The sequence below is a fragment of the Suricata suricatta genome, chromosome 14 (genome assembly GCF_006229205.1).
Source record: "Suricata suricatta isolate VVHF042 chromosome 14, meerkat_22Aug2017_6uvM2_HiC, whole genome shotgun sequence".
Taxonomy (NCBI): domain Eukaryota; kingdom Metazoa; phylum Chordata; class Mammalia; order Carnivora; family Herpestidae; genus Suricata; species Suricata suricatta.
Window position 1 is genome coordinate 1,671,326 of NC_043713.1, and position 7,441 is coordinate 1,678,766.

Below are 7,441 nucleotides of genomic sequence, written 5' to 3' on the forward strand. Positions count from 1 at the left end.
CGCGGATCTGCCACCACCAGCGGTGCCCGGGGCCGTGTGACAGCAGCAGAGCTGGCCTCTGTCCTCTCCCCTCCCTCCCAACACTCCAGCTCCTTCTCTTTCTGTTCGTTTCTACCGTGTGCAGCTACTCACAGGAAAGCCAGCCTTTCTGATAAATCATAGACCTATTAACCTCGGTGGGATTTCTTCATAATTGGGCTTTAAATTCGCTTGTTTTGAGTATAATTGGTCATTTAATTCACTTACCCTTATTCACCCCCATGACTAGTGGGAAGTAGCCCAGCACAGCACTTCCTAGCGGCCGGGGCTCCCTCCAGGTGTCCCCAGAAGTGTCCACACCTCCAGGAAGGACGGCCTTCCCGCATGTTCCCACAGACTGTTCTAGATTCTGCTTCATCCTCAGCAACACAGACTTCCGGCGGCAGTCCCAGCGGTGGTGACACCTGCCACCCAGCATGAGATCAGCCTTGTCCTTCGGCACTACATCTCCGGCGTCCTGCCCTGAAGGCGATGCCACCTCAAGGCAATGACAAAGTGTCAGTAAACGGAGACAGCTCGTCTGCCGTGAAGCAGTGATCACTGTTCTGGAAACAAAACCTCAAATAAAATCCGATAATTTTAACTTTGAGGAGTTGTACTGGGGAAGCAATGTATGTTTTTAATTATTATCCTAAATTAGCCCAAATCCAATACAATCTTGGGCGTTCCGAACAGGGAATACTTATCAAGAGACGTAAGTAAAGCTCTTTTAGTCAATAAACGGGTAGGGAAGTTTAATATACCTCATTAGAAGGCCCCTGCTTCCAGAAGGAAGTATATCATCCCCACTTACCAATTTTACTTTGGACAGGTAATAGACTATCCACACTAGCCAGTCGGTACTACCTGCAGAGAAACTGCATTTTCACATGACGGCGCTATTTTAGAAATCTGTACATTGTGCTTCTCTTTCCGCGGGCCCGCTATGATTTTTATTTTTTATAACTGCATTATCGAAAGCCATAAGGAGGATACAACTCATTTCCATTATGCAAGGTCTACTTTCCAGATAAATGGGGCAATCCCTCGTGCTCTGTTTCAGGCATAAATGAGCGCATGTCAATACTTAACTTCCACTATTTCAAAAACGTTTGAGATATCAAACAATTTCGATGTGTTTCAAAGGCAACTGGGAAGAAGATGAAGTTGTCACTGCGCTTTGTCACCGAGAGATTTTACGGCTTTGAAGTCATAAATCATAAATCTTCACGATTCCTAAACATTTTGAGATAAGGGTGTTGGAAATCAAATCGGTTTAGACTCTACATGCAGGCTCCCGCCGTTCTGCGGGGACGCACGTGTCCTCCGCGTCAGGAAGTACGCTATCTCGCAGAATCCATCGGCATCCTTTCTCGGCACTCTCTGACAGCTCCAGGGAAACATCCATGAGGTCTGCATGGCTTTCAGACAAGGGAAGGCATCCGGATTTCATGAGCAAATGCAGATGTTTTTGCTCAAGTTTAGAAATTAAGCTCCCGACGGCAGAGGCCGGAGGCCCTTCAGTGATTACGGGGTCAACAGCGAACATTGTGCCTGGAAAGGCAATGCCGGGCAGAGAAAGCACCGGCTTCCCCACCAGGTCTAGGCGCAGACACTGCTGCTCTCTGAGCTGTGTGGCCTTGAGCAGGTGACTCTCACCCTGCGTCTTCAGGTCTTTCCCTCCCCGCAACGCACAGACCACGGCTCCCAGGCGTGGCCGGCTGGGGCGGGCTGCCAGCCAGTGCACAGCGAACAGTAACTACCGTACAAATGCAAGCTTGCATAAATGCGCCCACCCTCTGGAGGGCTGGAATGGCTTCAAACCCATTTCTTCAACCCGCATTTGGAGCGAAAGTGTCAAGTACACAGACGTAAATAATCCTGGATGCAGAACTCCGATGTTTAGCAGTGTGCCCGAGGGGCTGAGGCCGTGCCTCATAGAGATGCGGACTTAAATCTCATCCCTTCTTTCTACCAGTCCTGCAAGGTCTTTTTTGCTTATTTGGTCTTACATTTCTAGCAGGAATAACCCAAAGCAAAGCAAAAACAAGAGTCAGCTGATGCACAGAAATGAAGGTCTTGTGGAAGTATTGCTAATTACACTTTATTTAATCAAGCTGTTTATGAAGAGGGGACTGAATGGGAGGCAGGCAGGGCCCTCTGGCTCCAGAGCATTGCCCACCGCTCACCTAATGGGGATCTGCGACACCAGGACGCCCGCGGCCCAGGAGCAGGGCTGGCATCAGCTCGGCTAACCAACCAAACAAACAAAAAACTCAAGAAAAGTCTCCCGGGCTATTTTGTTCCCTGTTTAAAACTTGATATAACTTCGCGTCACACAGGCCTGAGCCAATCTGTTGTTTTCTCTCATTAAGTTCACGGAAGTAGAGTTTTGATCGATGGGAGCCAGTAGAATTCATTTGTAAGGAGTAGCGGTTCAGGAGATCACTCAAATCCTGGCACCTTTCTTGTAGAAAGCTCCTTTCTGGAGTACTTAATTGTAACGTATTGCTGCTATTATTTTAGAGTAATAACTCATTATAGGATGGGCTTCTATCCAAGCCCTAATAATTCTGCTATGTCTACCATGCTTTTTCAAAATTAGCTAATGAAGTGCCTCATCATTTATCGGTAAGTAGCATCTAACGTTGCACCGTAAATCTTGGGTCCGAATTATATGTGCCAGCGTCCCAGATCAGGGACAATTAGTAGCATTGAATCTGGTGATTTGGGAAGCTCCTTCCTTGTCATGCATCCTAATCTTCCCTTGCAATGAAATCATTTGACAAGTTGATACAATAGTGCCATTTTTCATTCACGTTATCAGCTTCTGGCTTCAAATGACACACGTATCTGTGAGGGGTGCGGAACTTCACCAGGGAGTCAAGATACACGTAGGGCCAAACCCACCAGAGAAATTCCACTCAGAGTCTCTCCATACCTTGTTCAACTGCCCACCTTCAAGACTTCCGTTTGGGGTGATTCCCAGATCCCAATAAAACATGAGCTACACTTTTTTTTTTTAATTCACAAATAACATTTCACGGTGCAGTATGACAGAGAAGTACAGAAGTTGTTTCAAATCCCTTCTCTGGGTCAGAGAGATGTAAAGTCTACAACCTAGGCAACCGTATGCTCCTTGCAAAGACACTGACTTCAAGCCTCCTTTGACACATGCCGACGTGTTTTCTGTGTGTGTGTGTTCGCATCCATACACCCATCTCTCCAGTGTTCGCATTCCAGATACACACTGCTTTCAACACTTGATCGGTTTATTAAGTCTTAGACATTAAATTCAAAATCGCCATCTCCAGCCTTCCCCCGAATATCTCAAGTATTGCACTGACGTTTGTAAAGCGTTTTCTCAAAAATTTGACCTCAGTGCCGAAGGAACTCTGTTTTCATATAAAATCATTTGAGACGTATTTCACAGGGACTCCAACCAGGAGCTCCTTGGAGCTTCCTTAAGGCCCCCTGGGGTGCAGAATGGCCTCTGATAGCTCAGCGCTGCTGCGTCCCCTCCACTGAGTGGACTGGCGGACTTCCTTGGGGGCCCGGGTCAGGCCTCAGGGAGCAGCCTGGCACCCAGAGCAGCGCAGCCTCTGGGCCAGTGCCGTTGCTATGGAGCCGTGCGGGAAAGGCAGGCTTGGAGGAATAAAGACTGAAGGAGGGATCCTGATGCTCCTGTCACACTTCCCGCAGCAAGACCTTCGAGCAGGCAGAGTCCTCTGGACCCTCTGTGTGTGCTGATCGCATCCCCCCAGGTCAATTGGTACTTACAGAAGCAGCCCCCTTGTCAGTCATTTTGAAAAATTGGTTCCTTGGGAATCAATTCAGTCCAACAGTAATTGGTAGTAGAATCAAATAAAGTGCTAAGTGGGAAAAGGTGGATTGCACGTTGAATCCCCCACTCTAGCACAGATAATTAGCCAACATGCCCAACCTGTATCCTCACCCCGTCCAGAATCCTGAACTAAATTGAGATGAGGCAGCGGGACCGTGGGGGGCAGGTGGCAGCTCCCTGGGAGTGATCAGCTTTGGAGGGTCAGTCCTCACCATGCCCCCTTTTGGAGGTGGCCACTGGAAAGCCAAAGCTCAGGGACAGTGGGTGGGACATCTTCGCTCGGGAAGGAGGACCCATTCAGCCATGTGGAAGGGACACGGAAAGAGCAAGTACAGGTAAGCAGAGACACTGCCATTCAGAGTTAAGTGGAGCATCTTTCTCCTCCAGAACCTTCCAGGCTGGCCAGGGAAGCTGTACGTTCTGGAGGGAGGCCCTCCCCCCAGAGGAGATATTTGGACACACTCTGAAATGGACCTTCAGAGAGCTACATTTAAGTGAAATTCAACTGATCCCTGATATTTAGAACATGACAGAGACTTAAACAGCACCAAGGTGTCTCCCTGGCTGGACACCCAGCAAAGGTGAGGTGACAATCTGGTCACAAATGCAGATAAGTCCACGCCCTCGGAGCTTCACCGGCCGGTGCACCCCAAAAACCCTGAGCCTGCCATCTCCCAAACAGCGCAGACAGACCCTCCCTCAGACTGACTTCTTTGTGCTTTTTTTTTTAATGTTTATTTTTGAGAGAGAGAGAAAGAGGAGAGGGGACAGAGGGTCTGAAACGGGCTCTGCACTGTCAGCACAGAGCCCAACACGGGACTCGAACTCAAGAACCGCGAGATTATGACCTGAGTCAAAGTCCAATGCTCAAATGACAGAGCCCCCAGGCACCCCGTTTGTGCGCCTGGAATGCTACCGAGTCCACAGTCATGTTCTCTGAAGCACAATTATATTGTCACCTTAGAGACACGGCCTCACAGAGGAAGTACTTTTCAGCAAAAAAAAAAAAAAATCAAGAAAACTTTGTGTTCTTCCAATCCTTCTGGAAGCTGGGCCCGTCAGCCTCCTGGCACAGCCCGGCCGCACCGGAGATTAATATTTCAAAACTCGTCATGGGCAGTTGAGGGGTCTCTGCCGCTGCCTGCGTCTGACAAGCTATTTATCACGTCGCTAAGTGCCAGCATTAAATTATCCCTGCTGTTATGACAGCAACATTCTTCATCTGGGTTACCGCCTCCGTGCAAGGCAGCCTGCAGCCGCTCTGTCTTCTGTTCGGTCTTTTCAGAAGTGTATCGATCTCTGCACTTCGTACCGAAGGGAAAAGGAAGGCGGAAGGAAACGGGGAGGGAGGGAAGATCCATCCTTTCAAAAATACGATGGTGGCGCGGCTGCGGTTCCTCCCCAACCAGAAAACTTGTTTTCACAGAAGACACTCTCTTGCTTAGATCTTCCTTCTTCCCGGGAACCGTATGAAAGATTAACCTGTAAATACATTGAGATGGATTTTGATAAACACACTCACAGTGGAATAGCGTCCTGTATGTCTGCAAGAAAGTTTTCTGCATCTATTACCTTTCCCTGCACCAGCCCCGACAGCCAAGTGCCAACTGGAGAGCCGTTTGCCTGTCGCGTGTCTGTGACTGGAGAGTTGGGGGGCGTTTATTTTCCTCCATAGAATTTTATTCCGTTTTGTGAGGCTCCGGGATAATTCCAATTTCAGGGAGAATATTTTCCCCTGGAAACTGCAGGGGCTGGAAATGCTGGGGGAGAGAACAGAGCCGTCAGCATTTTTGGCGATGTTTTTAGAGAGCAAGGGGCACAGTGATCCTCAGAGCCACACCGCTCAGGACTCGAGGGCCACTTCTTTCCCACTAAGTGAAGTCTCGTCCAGGAAACCAGACCCCACGTCCAACGCGATGCCGTGGATTCGCCATGTGGCCTAGGATACACGAGGGGCTCGGTGCGGGGGGGACATAGGATTCCACCACTGGTGGGAGGTCGACCAGGAGCCTCCCCAGTGAGGGCGGGGTCTCAGGTCAGCGAGAGGAGCCCGAGAGAATGTTCTGGCCTAGCAGACGCACACCACCCGGGCAGATCCGAACGCCCCTTCCTCTTCCTGGCGGAGAAGAAAGACGCCGAAGCAACCTCTTTATTAGGATTTGGCATTTAGCTCAGATTCAAGCTGGAGAAATACAAATGCAAAGTCAAATTGTTTATGGTTCCCTTTCTTCTCAACGAACTTGAATTCAATCAGTGGAGTATAATTCATTTGAACCTGAAGGACATGAGGGAAGGAAAGGAAAGGCACATGAGGAGGTGAGCCATGTCAGACTCCAGAAAATGTGGCTTAGTCTTCTTGATGCTTTAGGGGGAAAAGGGAGGGGACCGAAAGGAAAGATTATTTCCTTTGATGCAAATGTATCCATTCCCTTCAAGGCCCACACACACGCACATGTATGGGGACCGGCCATGGGATGCACTTGACCTTGGCACTCCTGTTCGGTCAGTGGATGCGAGGCCAGCCTGCCTCTCTCCAGCCTCCAGCCCATCAAGCAGGGTCTACACCTACGGGGGCAAAACAACAATACTAATCGTAGTATTTTCAAAGACTTTGAGAGAAAACCAGCAGGTCCTGACCAGGTGACATCCAGTGTGTCCCCAGAAGTGACTCCTCACGAATGTGGGGTCCCTTTACCCGCCCCTGTGAGGCTGCGTTCCTGGTGGCACAACCCTTGCTGAGAGGAAGTGAAAACACCCCGAGTTTTTCCTCGCCTTCTTACGCGTTCACTTCCTCATCTGAATAGAACTTAGAAAACCAGACGGGTTTTGGGAAAACAGGACACAGAGGTAAACAGAAGAAAATCCGATTTTAACTTAGGCACTGAAGCTATCTAAGAGCTTGTAAGGCAGAGAAAACAGAGATTGAGAACACATTATTTATTTACATGTACTTTCTTTCCTCTCTCCTCTGAGACTTCTCGTTAAGGTGTAAGATCTCTACAACTCAGTCCAGTATAACACACACGCATACAGAAAGAAAAGTTTGGGTCATGTTGAGGAAATTTCCATTCCGATTTAAAAGTCCGTTATCTTGTGCGGTATTAGCGCATTAAAGAAGAAAATTACAGTTGGAAGAACTGAACAGGTTATGAATTTTCCTCTCACGTATGGGCAAACACATGGAACGCCTCCATCCCTGTGTCCTGGCAAGTCGAAACAGTCCACAAATAAGTCAAAAGATCAGAGTAATGCACATATTGAAGGGATAGCAGTGATTTTGTTTATATATTTTAAATATAACTGACTCGTGTATAATCCATTAGAACCCTTCCCCCCAATGAGAGGTGATTTTTCATACCTTTATTATTTTTAGTCAAACATTTTCTTCTGCAAAATTTCAAACATGCAAATAAGGGGAAAAACTGTGGCAGCGACTCAGCCCGCACGCCCACATCTAGATCACGCGCTCGCTTCCGACCCCGCGGCCTCCGCCCACATCTGCCCACAGACCTGTCTCACCCCAGCAGCGTTCAAAAGGCACTGCAGGCATTGATACACCTCACAAATACTTCAGCATTT